The 18,447-nt window shown below is 46.4% G+C and overlaps 1 protein-coding gene and 1 pseudogene across 2 annotated transcripts in view; one reads left to right on the forward strand and one right to left on the reverse strand.

Moving 5' to 3' along the window:
* Positions 1-18,447, forward strand: part of LOC141803530 (microtubule-associated tumor suppressor 1 homolog A-like) — a 146,302-nt gene that overhangs the window by 8,881 nt on the left and 118,974 nt on the right. Inside the window, exon 1 of one of the 2 annotated variants that reach the window (XM_074687644.1) lies at positions 4,620-4,765. The exons of the other annotated variant lie outside the window; for it this stretch is intronic. The gene's annotated coding sequence lies outside the window, so the exon portion shown is untranslated. Of the gene's footprint in view, positions 1-4,619; positions 4,766-18,447 lie in introns of those variants that run through there. 2 annotated transcript variants of the gene reach the window in all.
* LOC141807959 (uncharacterized) overlaps positions 16,016-18,447 on the reverse strand; it is a 4,096-nt pseudogene continuing 1,664 nt past the window's right edge.

Raw genomic sequence — 18,447 nt, forward strand, 5'->3', positions numbered from 1 at the left:
AAAGCTCCTAGCAAAGCGCATAGAGAGCCCTCTACAAGACATAATACATTGGGACCAGACAGGGTTCATAAGAAACGGAAATTCATTTTTTAACATTAGGCAACTTCTCAATGTACTGTATTCAAAAGCCTCGAAGGATCCTGAAGTAGTAGTATCGTTTGATGCTGAGAAGGCGTTTGATCACCTTGAGTGGGACTATTTGACATACACCCTTCAAAGATTTGGATTTGAACCCAAATTCGTAACTTGGATAAAGATCTTATACTTGTCTCCTATGGCTTCAGTGCGTGTTATTATTTCATCTGAGTATTTCCCTCTTCAACGTGGCACAAGACAGGGTTGCCCTCTGTTCCCTTTGCTATTTGCCTTGGCGATGGAACCTCTGGCCATAGCACTACGAGCTAACAATGATATCTAGGGCATTTCCTGTGGGACTATGAAGCTCCAACTTCCCCTGTATGCTGATGACCTACTTCTGTTTATCTCTAATCCAAAGGACTCCCTACCCAAGGCTTGAATGGCTATACAAATATTTGGTAAATATCAGGATATAAGCTGAATGTGGGGAAAAGCAAGTTGTACCCAGTTAACAATCATGCTTTGAATACTTGGTACTCACATTTTGAGTTTAGAGTGGCCCGTGCACCCTCATTTACATACCTAGGAGTGAAAGTAACAAGAAAATACTCAGACTTATTTAAAGAAAATATTGCTGTTTTAGTTGATAGTCTTGAACAGTCCTTTTATATTTTGGAAGTCTCTACCTCTCTCACTCATTGGACGGGTCAACATTATCAAAATGAAATACTAATGAAATATATATATATATATATATATATATATTAGTAATATATCACAAACAAGCTATTACTAAATTACTTAATAGGTAAGTAGGCGGTTGCTAGGCACTGCCCTGTTGGCTATGGCTGCCTGTTGCAGCAGCTCTCTCGTCTTTGTCCGTTTCTTGTAATTTTTTTCTTCTCTCCTTCGTCATCTTTGTATTTGGAGTGGATCATCACTTTGTATGGTTCATTGTTGGTCATGGACACCAAACTTTTTGTGGCTTCAGTGATATTTTTACAACTATTTTCTCCTGTGTTTGTCTGGAGATCCTACATGTAACCATGGCTGCATTGTTTTCATGTGGAATCAGCTGTTAGCAGCCTGTAGCATGTCAATGCTAACTGGTGTAAGGCCTGATGTCTTTCCACAAAGTGAGGAGAAGGAGATGGGGACGACGTGCTGGTTCTCAGGTGTGAGCTAAGAAGTGATGACATGGACCTGTCCTTCCATCCATCGTTTTTGGGAACATATGATCTATCTCCAATAAGATTGATGAGCTAGCTGTGCTAACCCAGCAACAGAAGGAATACCAGAGTGCAGAGTAGCATCATGCTATTCACAGACATGGCTAATGAAGCTAACACCAGACATCATCTTCACATTGGAAGAGCTTCACCTGCTGTGAGCAGACAGGATCTAGGAGACAGAGATGGAGCATGACTGAAGAAGCTCAGTCCTGGACCCTGTGGAGGTGGAGACTGGCTGACTGAAGAATGATGGCATGCGCAGTACTTTCTGGAGAGTCGACTCCTTTCTTTGAGGGACAAACGTAAACAAAGTCTTCGTGAGTTCAGAGGTCAGTACAGCCAAACAGCGCTGTCTGGAGTGACACAGACTGCAACAGAGGACTATCTCGGAGCGGACCATGATGGAATATTGGTGAAAAACATGAGTTTTTGGACAATTAATGCAGTTTTAGGAGCGGCACTGTCTATGCCCCGATGGATCCCATTACACGAACGTCTGCTGCACGATTTTGGATCTAAATATCTCCCGAAGCACTGCTTGGATCAGGAAAGCCTTCTGAGTGAGTCTTTTGTTCTACTTCATTCTATAAACAATGTAAAAGCTGTATGAACCGAACTTATCCTTTAATATGTTTTTTACATCAGCAAATCCACGATAAGAAAATACATTTCCCATCATGCAATCCTCAGAGACGATCTGGGCACAGACGGTCTTAAGGCATCAATATCTGACAAAGTAGGGCTCTCATTGAAGTCTATGGATGGGCCCTTCGGGTCGTAAAGAGACGCGAGGGGCACCCCCCTTACGTCGAATACTGACGCAAGGGGCTTCTGACCGTTCGTTCATATGTGACGGGTTGGGAGTGAGAACGTGTTGGGTTTTTATTGTTTTTCCAATAGGCCACCACTTAATCGACCTGCACTCTTACACACATTCACCCTCGCCTTTTTTCAGATTGCCTATTTTTCTGGTTATTTGTCACCTCTTTCCCCTCACCTTTTTTGCCACTTTTAGTTGTATTTACCCCTTTCCCACCTCTTTTATGCCACTCTTGTTAAGTCAAGTAATTACTCACCCATTTCACACCAGCTTTTTGATTGGATATCAGTCAAGACACAGGGGCGGTCCTTCACCCAAATTAAGGCCCTTAATGGTGCCGACCACAGCACAGTAACAATCAGATGGCATCTGTGGGAAAAGGGTTTAAAAAAACAAAAAACGAATTCAAAGACCTCGTCTCCTTCAAAAACAAAACTGCCCGTTTGGACTTTGCCAGGAGCATCAAACATGGGACAATGAAAGGTGGAAAAAAGATTTATTCTCTGATGAGAAAAAATGAAACCTTGACGGTGCCAGCTTCCAACGTTAGTGGCATGACAAGGAGATCCCACCTGAGATGTTTTCTACCCAGCACAGTGGAGAGGGTCCATCATCATCGGGGCTTTATCATTCAATGGAACACTGGAGCTTCATGTGGTTCTGGGTCGTCAAACAGAGGCTGGGTACGTGCAGATCGTGCAGATGTTGCCACTGGCATCCCTCATGACTAAGGGCCCTGGTCTCTGTGGTAACAGCTGGGTTTTCAACAGGACAACGCTGCAGGTCACAATGCTGGCTTGATGAAGGACTTCTTCAGGGAGAAGAACATCACTCTTTGGACCATCCTGCATGTTCCCCTGATTTAAATCCAATAGAGAACATTTGGGGATGGATGGCAAGGGAAGTTTTTAAAAATGGCCATCAGTTCCAGACAGTTGATGCCCTTCATGAAGCCATCTTCACCACTTGGATCAATGTTTCCAAAAGCTTCCTGGAAACACTCCCATCAAGCATCAAACCAATTTTTGAAGTGATTAACAAGAACGGTGGACCTACTCGTTACTGAGTCATACTAAGGAAATGTTTTTGTTCTGGTTTGGAGATTTTTTTTGTTATTTTTTGAGCAATGGTCTTAAACTTTTGATCAGCTGATAAACAGCCTATTTCAGGTTACTTGTTTTCAATTAATTACTTTTTCACAGTGCTTTTTGTCAGACTCCCCCTTCTTGCTCTTGCATACTGTAGCTCTACTTAAAACCTCATTGAGATCCAAATGTGCAAATTCTAGCAATTTTTCAACTAGTCTTAAGATTTTGATCAGGTCTGTAGCTGTCTTGTCCAGAAGCCGCTTTTGTTAGATCTCAACCAAAGTAGAGTTGAGCCGATCATCTGGTGTATTGTTGAATACCAAGTCCAAGACAGTAGTCAGCCACAGTTGTAACAACAGTACTGTAGGACTGTTGTATGTGCTTGGGCGAAGCAGGGACTAGGCTCACCTAGTGTGCATGAACTGTTTAGCTTTCTGCACACCAGTAAGTGTTTACTTCATTGTTTACTTCATCTAGTAAGCCATGTCACTGACTCAGTGCTGCCGGCGTTAAAGGGTTATTTTCAGAATGGCTGTGGCAGAAAAGTGACTTCTCACATCAGGAGAAATAAATATCCCACAGGACTTAACCACTACTTAGACTTATTATTTGTAACAATGCTTTACTGAGGTAATTATGGTAAAATTATACATTGATAAAATTCATTTAGTGTCTAACCGGTGGAAAGACATGAAAAACAGTTTACCGCCCACCCCTACCATAAACACAAGAAAGTCCTGAAAATATGTACCGTTCAGTACAGATGTCAATTGCCAGGTACTGAGCATTCGTACTGTATTGTTTCAAATGTGAAAGGTACCCATCCCCACAACACGTAGACAGTGGAAGTCCTGAATCCAGTCTGTGAAAGAAAATCCTTTTTTCTCATGTTCTGTTTGTTTGTTGAATGACCTGAAACCAAAGGCCTCCCTTCAGTTCAACCTTTTGGCTCACTGGCACGTGCGTGTGTGTGTGTGTGTGTGTGTGTGTGTGTGTGTGTGTGTGTGTGTGTGTGTGTTTGCTCCTTAATGTTCAAGAATAATAACTGCATGGATTGTTGTAGCTGCAGAACTGAGCAACATGCTCGTGTTTCAGAACCTAAACGGGAGGTGTATCCCCCCTCCGGCACTCCCCCCTCTCCCTTCTCTCCTCACTCTCTCCCGTCTCGTTCCTCCCTCTCTCCACCACCGTCAGAGCCTGCGTAGTCCTCCCTCACTGGAGCTCACACTTCACACACATCAGAGATGGGATAAGATACGGCGCATGAACATGCTGTGCAGTTCAGTATTTGAGTGTGTGTCTGCCTGTGTATGTGTGAGGAGGTGGATAGAGTTTGTGTGTGTGTGTGTGTGTGTGTGTGTGTGTGTGTGTGTGTGTGTGTGTGTGTGTGTGTGTGAGTGTGTGTGTGTGTGTGAGTGTGAGGGTAGCCAGCCTAGCCAAGTGCATGCCAGTGTGAAGTGAGCAGCGAGCGAGCTGCAGTAGTTCCCATGATTCCTGTTGGAGGTTGTTTTTGCAGCTTTACAGCTCCAGAAAGAAGAGACCATAAAGTAAGTTTAGTGTGCTATCAGCATGTGTGTGTGTGTGTGTGTGTGAACACACACTGTATTATTGGTTATGTGTTTTGATATGATTCAGTTTGGATACTGATATTTCTCGTAAAACTTGATGACAGTGAAAGTTTCTCTTTGTTACAGATCCCTGAACACTCTCTCTTATTTAGAAACTCCTCAGAGGGTGTTTGTATAAAGGTAATGTTTCCAAAACAAACGTATGAAGCAGTTTTTGGGTCTATCCTCTGTTCTCTCTAAAAATGGTGCATTAGACGACTTCCAGATGCGTTGTTGAGATGATTGCTCATGAAAATAAATCCCTTCACAACATATGCACATACAGGCAAAGCATTGTTCACCAAGCTGCAGGAGGTTTCAGCTGTCTTTGTTTAAATGCTTCTTGCTGAAGTGAAATGCTTTCAGTATTTATTTGATGGAATCCATGTTTATTTTTTAGCCGTGGTCACAAACTACCACACTGTATCTGCCAATGCACGAAAGGAAAGCAATGCTTCAATGTCAGAAAATCATTGCGTCATGTTTTATTGGAACAGATGATGGAATGGATGATCTCCAGGTAATGTTAGGCTTACTCACATAAGTGTGATGGATAAACAAAAGAGGGCTGACATAACTTGCTTGAAAGGAAGTTGAGCAGTCAGAGCTGGAGTGAGGTTGTTCCCAGTGGAGGCTCAGCTTGTATAAACAAGATCATACAGCCATGATGTATGGAACAAGCCACACAGACGCAGACAGGGGCCTTATCGGAGCTCTTTAGAAACATGCAGTTTCAAAAAAGTCTGTGTTTGGACAGACTGTTGCTTACACTGTTTCAGTAATCCATGAGGCCTGAGCAGAAGGAGCTGAGGGAGACTTGAAGTTCTTGGAGTAAATGGACTGAACAGCTCCAAACTGTGGGAGCATTTCTTTCCATGTATGGTTGGATCAAGTGTTCTGGTTCTGTATTTCTGTGGTCTTCTCCCTCATAAGCCGGACTGCTGAGCCCTTTACAGAGGGGGATCATACTGGACCTGTTTGAACTGTTTGGACCTCATATTGAAACCAGAGTTTTTGTTAACTTGGGCTGGCTGCCATCAAACAGGCAGTAACAGCTGCAGAACAATACTCTGTCATTGACACAGAATGAGATCACTGAATTACATTTTTCTGTTAGGCCCAAAAAGTAATTTCACCTGCACTCTTCCTCGTTGGTTAGTGTGTTTGTGTGTCTGTTTGTGAAAATCTGGTCTTGCAAAACAATCTGACCCAGGTCAGAGGCAGACACATGAGCCTTCACTCAGCAGTCACCTTGCTAGTACAGGGTTGGACCCCCTTTTGCCCTCAGAACTACCTTAACTCTTGGTGTCATAGATTCAACAAGATGTTGGAAACCTTCCTCAGAGGTTTTGCTTTATGCTCATATTTGTGGACTCAACATCCTCAATGAAAAACACTGGTTCCGCATATCCCAAAGGAGCTCTGTTGGATTGAGATCTATTCTCCGGTAGAGGTGGGAAAAAAATATCAATACAGCAATTCTTTGACCTCAATACGACATTTCATCTCTTAAAAAATATATCTGTAAAAATTCACATTTTAGTTAAATTGGAAGCAAAATATGACTTCTTCACCTCCACTGCAGCTCCCCACAGACTGTATAACTAATGTAATAAAATATTTTATTCCTAAACATAATGACATGGGTTTTGATACATAGACATATCAATGTTTGCTCTCTGTTTGTGGGTCAATTCATTTAAAATCATTAAAAATGTCATTTTTACAGTGACTGATAAAATCATATTCAGAGAAACTGTTTATTTTTTTATTTTTTTATTTTTTTTTTTAACACAATATCAGATTTTTTATGAGAAAGGTTGTTCACACCAAGTGACATTTAACAGTTACATCAACTGGCCACATCTTATATCCAATAATTTCATTGCAACATTAGTTTAATGTCACAGTAGTTAAGCGACAAACCTGATGCACTTTGTTTTCAAGTTAAGTGTATGTATGACATTTGACTTGTTTTCAATCAAAAAGTTTGACCTAAAGGGGCTGTGAAGAGTTTAAAAGTAATGTTGAAAAAGTCTCCCTTCTAGATATATACTTGATTGTAATCCACACTTTAAAATGAGATTATCAGCACCAATATTACACGATACTTCTTAGCATCCTAGGTCAGGCAGGACGGGATTGATTTATCACACGTTATGGTCTCTATGACAACACCATGGCGGCTGACGAAGTTAAGCAGTGGGAAAAGAGATCTGTGTTTAATAATATCAATATAATATTGATTCCAACCCTAATGCAGCAGTAATTTAGCAGTGGTGGAGCTGTGCGTATTTATGACATTTATATAATTATACATATACACATTTTTTTAAGGGAAAGACTTCTTCACGCCGGAAATCCGGCGCTGCGCTGGAAAACCTTCAGCCCTGTGTATTTCCAGGAAGGATGCCCACTCTCTTTCAATGAGGTTGTTAAATTCAGAGTCTTTCAGGAGTGATGTGTTAAAGCGCCATCTGGGGGTTGGTCTGTGCGGTCTAGGGTGGTTCCATTTGAATGATACTGGGCATGGTCACTGATGATAATGGGGTGGATACGATGTTCAGAAATGTTTGGAATCATTGAATTACTGGTGAGGAAGAGGTCGATACGTGAGTATGAATAATGTACTGGTGAAAAAAATGAGGATTCTTTTGTTGTTGGATGTTGAAGGTGCCAGCTGTCGCCAAGACCAAAATCTCTCATGAACTGGATTATTGTTTCTGTAGATTACCAGGTGCGTTTATTTTCGGATGTGTTGGATCTGTCTTTTGATGGGTGTAATACTGTGTTAAAGTCGCCGCCGATTATTATTTGAGAGTCAGAAAAGCTGGATATGGATGAAAAGAAGTTATAAAAAAAAGATTGGTTTGGACCATATAGATTCCCTATTGTCAGGGAGCCATTGTTGATTGATATGTTAATGATTACGAATCTTCCTTCTGGGTCAGTGATGGTGGAGTTATGGATGGATGACATTAATTTACTGATTAAAATACAAACTCCTCTTTTTTGATTGTAGTGAGATGAAAATGAATGGTTGAATTGGGATGATAGTAGTTTGGGATTGTCTAGTTCTGAGAAATGTGTTTCCTGTAGCAAACAGATATCTGCCTGGAGTGAGGTGAGATGATTGAATATTTTATTTTTCTTTAACTGTGTGCCCATACCAAGAACATTCCAGGTTACACACTTTACAGTTGACATGTAAGTGGGTTGGTTTCAAAGAGAAAAGGGGACATTATGCTAAGTGGGTGTGTGTGTCTAAGTGTGGCTGTATACATATGTGGGTGGGTGTGGGTGAGCGCGTGTGTGTGAGGGTCTTTGCTAGAACAAAACAAGATAGGACAAGAGCAAACTTAAAAACAACAAGCAAAACAAAAACATTGAACAATAAAAAACAGTGGCGGTGCCGTTAATCGAAGGGCATGCTGTGCGGAGTGAGACGGAGGTGCTTATGGTAAATGTTCATGATAGTCCATGAGTTATTGGAATCAGCAATGAGATGAGAGAAATGGGAGGGGGACGGAGGTCTATTTAGAGGAGAGAGAGAGCGTAGGGGGGGGGCTGTTGTTTACATGAGAGAAGGGGGGCTCATATAACCAGGGGGTGATGTCCTTGCTGCGGTATAACTGTCCGTTGATGTAAAGATTGTCCACTGAGATGACTGCTTTTTTCCCTTCTTATATCATTTGTCCACAGTTGGGGAAGAGTTTTTTGCGTCTGTCTATGATTCTTTCGGGTATTGATCGTTGAGTCCAAAGTTTGTTCCTTTTAGCTGTTTTCCTTGATATTTGACCAGTTCTTTCTGTTTAAAATGTTCCAATTTTGCGACAATTGGAAGGTGTCGGTTATTGTTTGAGTTTTTCTGTCCTAAACGGTGAACATGGTGAAAGGTTATGTTTTTAACTGTGTCCGGGGGGGAGTTTGAGCTGATGTTTAATGAAGTCCAAAACTAATTTCTCTGGGTCTTCTGTGGTGTGTTCAGGGATGCCGGAGAAAACCAAATTATCTCTCATGCTGCTTGCTTGTTAGGATTCAACCTTCATTTAATTCCAAAACAAGCACACCCCTTGCTAAAAGTCATTTCATTTACAGTGTACATGGGACTTCTTGCCATCTGAAAGATAATAGCCCATGAGGTAATTATCTAACAAGAGACTTGTACTTATTTGCTTAGTTAAATCCAGGTGGCGACTTTTTTTTTGGCCAGGCGGTGTGCAATGCCTAAAGTATCAACTGGAGGCTGAATCAACAGCACTTACCATTACTGTACTGTGAAACCTCAGTCCTTGTTAGCAGCAGTGTATGTATTTAGATATTGATCTTTGAAGAATGTCATGGTGCCAGGGCAGGAGAGGAACCCACAGCTGGTTATGTAACTGTCTGGTCTACCCATTCACATTGCGTGACCTCAGAAGTCTGGTAGGCCTGGCAGTGGTTCAGCTGGCTCTGCTGTCACTATCAATCGATCAATCTTTATTTGTAAAGTGCCAAATCATAACAAACAATATCTCAGGACACTTTCCAGAAACATTAACAGGTCTAGACCCGTTAATGATAATAACATTTTATTAACAGAAACCCAACATCAAGACAAGATAAGGAGTCGGATCTCATCTTAACCCACCATGAGTACAGAGGTCTGCAGCATTTAGCAAGTTACAATGGCAAGAAAAACTTTCCTCAGACTCATGTTAGAAAAACATCAGAGGAGACTGTGTTGGGGTAAGACAGAGATAGATAGGGGAGAGAGAGAATGTGATAAAGAAGTATGGGGGGGCGGGTTGATGACAGAGAGAGAGGGAGACAAGCACACAGACACACATGCGCACACGCACACACACGCACACACACACGCACACACACACACACACACACACACGCACACACACACACAAACACACACACACACACACACACACACACACACACACACACACAGAGGCACACACACACAGAGGCACACACACACACACACACACACACACACACACACACACACACACAAGCACGCACACACAGACTTAGTCCAAGTTTTGGTGTTGTGGCAATGGTTGAGGTGAAACTTAAGGTTATTTACATAACCCCGGTTCTCTGAGTAATATGAGTGAGATGTCTCACTATGGGATGCACGCCCCTGCTGCAGCCCTCAGAAGCATTAATCTCATTACGCCAATCCTGATTGGCTGGTGAAACGTGTCCGTCCGCCATAGGTAGAGTCCCCCTACCTTAAATACTTCATGCGGACGGCACCACGTCATTCAAGATAAGCACCTCTTCTCACTCGCCCAAGCAAGAAGGGTTGTCTGGTGAGACATCTCACTCATATTACTCAGAGAACCGGGGTTATGTAAATAACCTTAAGTTCTCTTTCATAATATTTCGCTCGATGTCTCACTATGGGATATGGTTGCTCCCGTATTGCCAGACAAGCTTATCAAGCGTCCACCAACCTACAGGGGAAATTACTCCGTTCAAATCAGGACAGCAAAACTGCTCGTGCCACGCAGGGAGCAGAGACGTCCAGCATATAGAAACAAACAAAAGTGAGAGGCGAGGACCAACTCGCCGCAGCACAAATGTCCTGAACAGAGACTCCCCTGAATAAGGCCCAGGATGTAGCCATGCCCCGAGTCGAGTGCGCTCGCAGGCCCCCAGGAGGCTGGAAACCCTGACTCGTATAAGCCAAAGCAATCGCCTCCACCATCCAGTGGGATAGACGCTGCTTTGTGACAGGTTTTCCCTTGTGAGGATTAGCCCAGGAGACGAACAGCTGATCGCTCCTCCTGACACTCCTCGTCCTATCCATATAAGTGCGCACCGCACGGACCGGACATAACGCATGTGACCGCTGCCCACCTGGTGAGGCAGTAAAAGCCACAAGGTCAATAGGGGAACATGAGCCCACCACCTTCGGCACAAAAGCCGGGTTGGGCTTCAAAATCATCCTCACATCCCCCGGGAAGAGCTGAGCGCATGAGGGATGAACCGAAAGCGCATGAATGTCACTGACTCGTTTAGCTGAAGCCAGAGCCAGCAACAACACTGTCTTGGGAGACACATGTTTCAGGCTAGCTCCCTCCAGTGGCTCAAAAGGAAGGCCCTTGAGCCCCTCCAGAACCACAGCCAGATCCCATGGTGGCACCAGCGGTCTGGACACGGGGAGAAGCCTGCGCGCTCCCTTCATAAAGCGGCAAACCAGCGGGTGCTGGCTCGCTGTTTGCTTTCCAAACCCCACGTGACAGGCAGCGATTGCTGCCAAGTACACTTTAACCGTGGAGAAAGCCTTATGTTTGTCAATCAGGTCCTGCAGGAATGATAATATCACCCCCACAGGACACTGAAAAGGGATGTGGCCGTTTCTGTGACACCATCCCTCAAACACTCTCCACTTACAGTCATACAGAGACCAAGTGGAGGGGGCCCGAGCACTTTGTATAGTGGAAATAACCCGCTGTGAAAGACCCACAGCTGACAGATTTATCCACTCAGGGGCCAGGCCCACAGTGCCAGACGCTCCGGGTGCGGGTGGAATATCGCCCCTCCCCCCTGCGATAGCAGGTCCCTGCGCAGCGGGAGCTGCCAAGGTTGAGCGCACATCAGCTGATAAATCTCCGCCAGCCAATGCATCGCAGGCCAGTGTGGAGCTATCAAAATCAGTGCATGGCCGTGCTCCCTCACTCTGGACAGAGTGGGGGGTATCAAGGTCAGGGGCGGGAATGCGTATAGAGGCTCGTGCGGCCAAGCGTGCGCTAGAGCGTCTACCCCTAGAGGAGCATCCATGCTGCGCAGAGAGTAAAAACAGAGGGCAATGCGTGTTTTCTCTTGACGCGAACAGATCCACCACGGCCCGACCGAACCGGGTCCATATCTGTTCCACAACTTCCGGGTGCAGAGTCCACTCCCCGTATACTGGCGCGCCCCTGGACAACAGGTCCGCGCCTGTGTTCAGGACTCCCGGGACGTGCGTCGCTCTCAGGGAGAGGAAGCGACCGCAGCTCCACAGGATCAGTCTGCGTGCTAGCATATGCAACTGACGGGAACATAATCCCCCCTGACGGTTGATATACGCCACGGTCGTTGTATTGTCCGTCCTCACTAGAATGTGATGACCCATGAGAGATGGAAGGAAGTGTTTCAGGGAGAGGAACACCGCCGAAAGCTCCAGAAAATTTATGTGAGAACGCTGAAGATTCACACACCAGCGACCCCTCACAGACCGGCCCTCGTGAATCCCGCCCCAACCTGTCAGGCTGGCGTCCGTAGTGACCACCTTCCTGGACAGGACGGAACCCATGGGCACCCCTTGGGTCAGAAAGGACGGGATTCTCCAGGGGCGCAGCGCCCTGACGCATTCCAGTGTGACCAACACTTTCCGCGCACCATGACGCACGGGATCCAGTCCACATGAGGCCACCCAAAGTTGTAACCCCTCATGTGGAGCCGTCCCAGACGGACTACGAGAATGGCAGAAGCCATCAGTCCTTGTAACCAAAGACATAATCTGAACTGAACAGATTTGCCTGGCTGAAAAAGCACGAGACACGCCCTGAAACCGTTCACTCGGTCCGCCGAGAGGCGCGCTGTGAACGTCACCGAGTCCAGGAATAATCCCAGGAAGATTATATCCTGTGCTGGGGACAGCATGCTCTTTTCCGCGTTTATCACGAAACCCAAATCGGTTAGGTGTCGTATGACAATACGCGTGTGCGCTCTGGCCTCCTGCTCCGATTGTGCCAACAGCAGCCAATCGTCCAGATATGTGGCCAAGTGGATGCCCTGCTGTCTCAGCGGGGCTATTGCTGCCTCCGTGCACCGCACAAACACCCTCGGGCTCAAAGACAGGCCGAAGGGGAGTACTTGGTACTCGTAACAGATCCCCCTGAAAGCGAATCTCAGATACTTTCTGTGAGGAGGATAAATTGGGATGTGGAAATACGTGTCCTTCAGGTCGACAGAAGTGAACCAGTCGCTCTGTCGCACGAGGCGCAGCAGCGATGCATGTGTCAGCATCCTGAATTTGTATTTCCTGAGGTATTTGTTCAGAGCACGTAAATCCAGGATCGGGCGAATACCGCTCCCCCCCCGTTTGGGGACCAGAAAATACCTGGAGTAAAAACCGCTCTGACTCTCTGCGGGAGGTACAACAGAAATTGCTCCTTTGTTTAACAGAGAGAGGATTTCCTCCTGTAAAACACGAGCTGATTCTCCCTGAGCCTGTGAGTGTATTACAACGGTGAATCACGGGGGAACTGCTGCAAACTGCAGCCTGTATCCCCTCGTGATCGTCTTTAACACCCAAGGTGAGGCTGCAAGCGCGGCCCATTTCTCCCATCTGAGGGAGAGAGTGGATGCCACCTGCAGCCTCTCCACCATGAGAGGCTCCCACCGCGGTGCGGAGGCGCCCTCTCTTGGTGGAACAGTGCCATAGCCTGCGAGTGCCGCTGAACTTTGCTGCCCGAGAGGACAGCGTGGCGGCGGAGCACATACTACCCCGGCGTCGGAGGAAGCCGTGGCTTCCCACCGAGGGGGGACAGCGGGTGTCGCCACCACGCTGTTTATTTGGATTTTCACATTTTGTTTGGCTTTGTTTATGAACTGTGTCCACGGCCCTCGGCCTGGATACGACAGTGGGACACTTTTTATTTTCGAACTGAAAATATGTGTGTTTGTGCGTGCTTGTGGACATGAGAGAGGGGCAACAGCAAAACCCTCCGTCGTCAACAGTCCACTTCTCCTGGGTTGCACCGGCACGATCCGTGGCAACAGGGAGATAGGGGCGTGGTGGGCTCCTAAGTGCACGCTGAAAAGCCGAACAGGTGGAGCTGGAGAACGGGGAACATCCAGCTGCATCACCGGTGAAGAGAGGGGCGGTCAGACCGCTCTCTTCTTCTTCCTCGCCTGGTTGTAGACGGGCTGCGCGGGCTGTGCCGGCGGAGCCGTTACCGAGGCTTCGGGTTTCTTAGGCCAGCTGGTCCGGCCGGGCGGGGGGCCCGGGGCGAGCTGAGACTTCGGCAGTTTAGGTATTTTAAACTGCGAACCCTGGGAAGCAGCCTGCGCAAAGCTTTTACGCTGCGCAGGTGGAGAGGGAGCTGGAGGTTTTCTAGGGAGGCACAGCCGGAGAGCTTCATCCTCCTTCTTTTTGGCTTCACACCGCCGGTGCATGGAGTCCAGAGCGGAGCCAAAAATCCCCTCCGGGACAATGGGCATGTCCAGGATTTCCTCTTTTTCCCTATCTGATAGGTGTGCGAGGTTGAACCACCGTGCTCGTTCCTGCAGCACCATAGAACCCAGCGCTTTTCCCGTGGCCTGGACCGCGCAGCGTTGGACACGGAGACACAGGTCGGTGATGACCGATATTTCCTCCCAGACAGAGGGGTCCTGTGTTTGCACAAAATCCTCACCTAACTCTGCCTGATAAGCCGTGAGCAGGGAGAGGACATTGAGCGCTCTGGCCGAGAGCGCCGTCGCTCTGTACGCCTTCTCAGTCAGGGCTGACTGGAAACGGTCAGATATGGACGGCAGGCTGGGACTCCTGGAGGACAACGCTGACAGGCGCGGGTGAAGATGCGCTGCAATGAGTGGCTCCATTGGAGGCATACGGAGCAGACCCCAGCTCTCCATCGCTTCACAGTCGAGGGAAGAGGCCCCGGGAATCGGGCTCCTGCTGCTGTAAGGGCGGTCTCTCCACGAGCGCGCTATCTCATCCAGCAGCTCCGGGAAGACAGGGACAAGCTGCTTCGTCACGCCCTTGGCCGAGGGCAATTTCTTCCCTTCGTAGCGGGATTTGGAGGTCTCAGCTACGACAGAGGGCCAGGGGATGGCCAGCCGGGCTGCAGCGCGTTTACACACGTCGAGCATGTCCAAGCTAGGAGAAGAAGCTGGTGTGCTTCTCTCATCTCCATCCTCAGAGGTGACAAAGGGCGCGGGCTGTGCAGCCTGTGCCGGAGTGGCAAAGATGTCGTCCTCTTCATCCTCTGAGATGAGGTATTCCGAGCCGTCATCTTCATCGTCCCCATAGTCCAGCAACAGGACGTCTTCCTCCTGCGGAGGGACCGCGGCTAGGTCGAGCTGGGAGCCCCAGCTGGCGCTAGCCTCTGGTGCCGACACCGCAACGGCCCCTTTCTCCTCTTCGTCTCTGTCGGCGGCGCCGTCGGAAGGGAGATAGGGGTCGTTTCCAGACAGGCTAGCCTGGCGGGCTAGCCGTCTACGGAGACTCTTAATTGTGAACACCACACAGTGTTGACACGAGCCAGGGACATCGATAGCCAGCTGGGCGTGTTCCAGCCCTAGGCAGCTCGAGCAGACCTGGTGTGGATCCCTGCTCGAAATCTTGTTCCCACAGCGACAGGGATGAGCCCCAGAGTCTCCTTGTCCTCTGGTGTGAGGGTTTTTAGCCTCCATTCCTCGCAAGCTGGTGTGCAGGCAGGGAGTCGAGGCAGTTAGCTGGTGTGCTAACGTTTTAACGGGAGATTAGCTGGTGTGCGAACCGTACAAAAGAGATTAGCTGGTGTGCTAAAGCTCGAAACTCGAAAGCCGTGGTGGGGCGTCGAGGAAAAAAAGTGCTAGCCAAGCCGTGGAGAGGCAAGAATAGCACGAAAATCGATCTGGTGTGACCGACAACTAGAGCTAGTTAGCGTCCGGCGATGGAAGCTAAAGAAGATCCGTCTGTGGACAGTTAAGCTAGCTAGCCCAGGATGCGAGATATGCTCCGAGTGAGAAGAGGTGTTTGAATGACGTGGTGCCGTCCGCATGAAGTATTTAAGGTAGGGGGACTCTACCTATGGCGGACGGACACGTTTCACCAGCCAATCAGGATTGGCGTAATGAGATTAATGCTTCTGAGGGCTGCAGCAGGGGCGTGCATCCATAGTGAGACATCGAGCAAAATATTATGAAAGAGAACTACAGGTCCACGGCAGCAGGTGATTCCCGGCAACAATACAAAGTTGTAGCAGCTGGAGTCTGACAGGAGTACAGCAGCAGGCCGTCCACTTCACCCAGGAACCTACAAGACAAACTCAGAGCCTCCCAGAGAGGTGTATGGTCAGTAACTATAACAGGACATTAAGACTAGAAGTTAGACTGACAGAAAAAGAGGGAAACAGGAGCCCTGTGTGTCAGTTCCCCCCAGCAGGCTGAACCTATAGCAGCATGACTAAGAGCTGGTTCAGACCTGATCCAGCTCTAACTGTAAGCTTTATCAAAAAGGAAAGTTTTAAGTCTACTCTTAAAGGTTGAGTCCGTGTCTGCTCCCCAGACCTCAACCAGATCTTTGGAACCAGTAATTCCAAAGAAGAGGAGCCTGATAACTAAAGGCTTGACCTCTCATATTACTTTCAGAGATCCTACATACAACAAGCAGACCTGCATGCTGAGAACGCGGTGACCTAGATGGATAGTACAGAACAATGCGCTCTCTAAGATAGGATGGCCATAATGCCATTAAGTGCTTTGGAAGTCGGAAGAAAATTTTAAACTCTATCCTAGATTTTATAGGTAACCAGTGTAGAGACGCTAATACTGGAGAGATGTGCTCTCTCCTCCCAGTCCAAGTCAGTACCTGAGCTGCAGTGTCCTGAATCAGCTGAAGAGTCCTAATAGACTAAAAGAGAGTTGCAATAGTCCAGCCTAGAAGAAACAAAAGCATGGACTAGTTTCTCAGTATCGCTCTGAGACAAGATGTGTCTAATTCTCTTGATATTACGAAGATGAAAAAAAGCTGTCCTTGAGACCTGATGGCTGTGAGAGTTAAAGGACAGGTCCTGATTGATAAAAACTCCCAGGTTCTTGACAATGGTGCTGGAAGCTAAACTGATGTCGTCCCAGGCGGCAGTGTTGTTCAAGAAAGCTTCTCTGAGGTGTTTAGGTCCAAGAACAATGACTTCAGTCTTCTCTGAGTTCAGCAGTACGAAGTTTCTGCTCATCCAGGACCTTATGTCTTTGAGGCCTCCTTCAAGTTTAGATAAGCAGTTGGTTTCTTCAGGCTTCATTGACAAGTAAAGCTGAGTGTCACCTGTATAGCAATGAAAGTTTATGGAGTGTTTCCCCATCATAGTGCTAAGAGGAAGCATATACAAGATGAAATCTTGTTCACATGAACAAACTGATGCCAATCCGAAAGATACAATCCAAGCCAAGCTAAAGCAGTTCCTGATTTACCAAGAAGACTCTCTAATCTCTACAGAAGAATATGATGATCAATAGTGTGGAAAGCGGCACTACGGATACGTTCATACTGCAGTCAAAGGTGACCTGAATCCGTTTTTTTTTTTTTGCTCAAATGTGACCTGTATCTGATTTGTTTCTGACAGTGTGAACAGCACAAGTCACATTGAATCTTACCTTTTCAAATCAGATTCAGGCCACTTTTAAATGTGGTACTAAATCAGATATATATCCAACTTCTTGAGTAAGACTGCGGTCTGAACAGCCAGTCGCATTTCATGTGACTTTGATATCATTCTACAGCAGCAGATTACTTCAGGACTAATGTTTTTATGGTATGGTATCATTGCATGTATCATTATGTGATTTCACTCCTCCCCCCCTAGCTGAAAGGGGAGTTAGCCCAAGCAGTGAAGTTGAAATTCAAAATCCACCTGTACCGTAAGGTAGCCACAGCTCTGTCTCCTAGCCTGAGGAGTTTCTTAAGAAAAAGTCTTCACAGTAAGGAGTATGACGAGATCATCAGCACTCTGACAGCACTCACAGAAACAGCAGGGACAGAGGAGAGAGGGACAGGTCATGTGGAAAAAGAGGGTGAATAACACTTCCAGCAACAGAGCACTCATAGAGTCATTCTAAATCTAATGACAAAATGTGTTTCTTTCGTTTATACAGAGGCATACATTCACGCACACAGGTGTGTATTACCTAATAGGAAATTTGTAATATACGAACATAACACCTGTATTTTACAAATAAGTATGTTAAGCTTCAAATGACTACAATGTAATGGCAATGTTCCATAAGAATCTTTTTTTTCCTTGAACCCAGCCACAGAAGCAGGGGCCATGGAAGTGCATAACTTCTTTGCAGGTTGTGTTGAAGAGGAGAAGGACGACGACAGTGGTGATGAGGGGTCATGGGGCCCCCAGTTTGTGCTACAATACATGAGTGACTTTAAGTTGAGAAGCTTCCAGTCTCTTCTGAGCTTCTGGCAGGAGAGGTCAAGGTGGGCTAGTGCCAGTTGCCTAGAGGCTGCTGGCAATCCCAGAAACAGGTGCTCCTTCTGAGAGCAGTTTCAGTGAAATGTAGATACACTTTTGTTCCTACAAAGCAACATATAAGGTTCCTGGACCCATTATTTAAGAACATGTTAGTGTGAGATAAAATTATGAATCTAGTAATTAGCACTAATTTGTTTCTGGGCAGTGTTTTCTTGGAAATGGACAAAAATTCAAATGTGAGTGGGGAAGTGGACTAATATGGCAGCTGTATTGCTGGTTGCATGATATGCAGTTTTTTTTTTTAATTTTATTTTTTTAACTGTGCTGTGAATTGTTGAGGTATCCTCATGCACTTTCGTTCATTAAGGACAGCTCTCTTGCTTGTTACAGTCATTTTTTTAAAAACATAAAAGTATTGTAAATTGTCCAATAAATTGGTGAAATTAA

This window comes from Halichoeres trimaculatus, unplaced genomic scaffold (genome assembly GCF_033239565.1).
Source record: "Halichoeres trimaculatus isolate MK-OKI-2021-1 unplaced genomic scaffold, fHalTri1.1 fHalTri1_scaffold_2, whole genome shotgun sequence".
Lineage (NCBI taxonomy): Eukaryota > Metazoa > Chordata > Actinopteri > Labriformes > Labridae > Halichoeres > Halichoeres trimaculatus.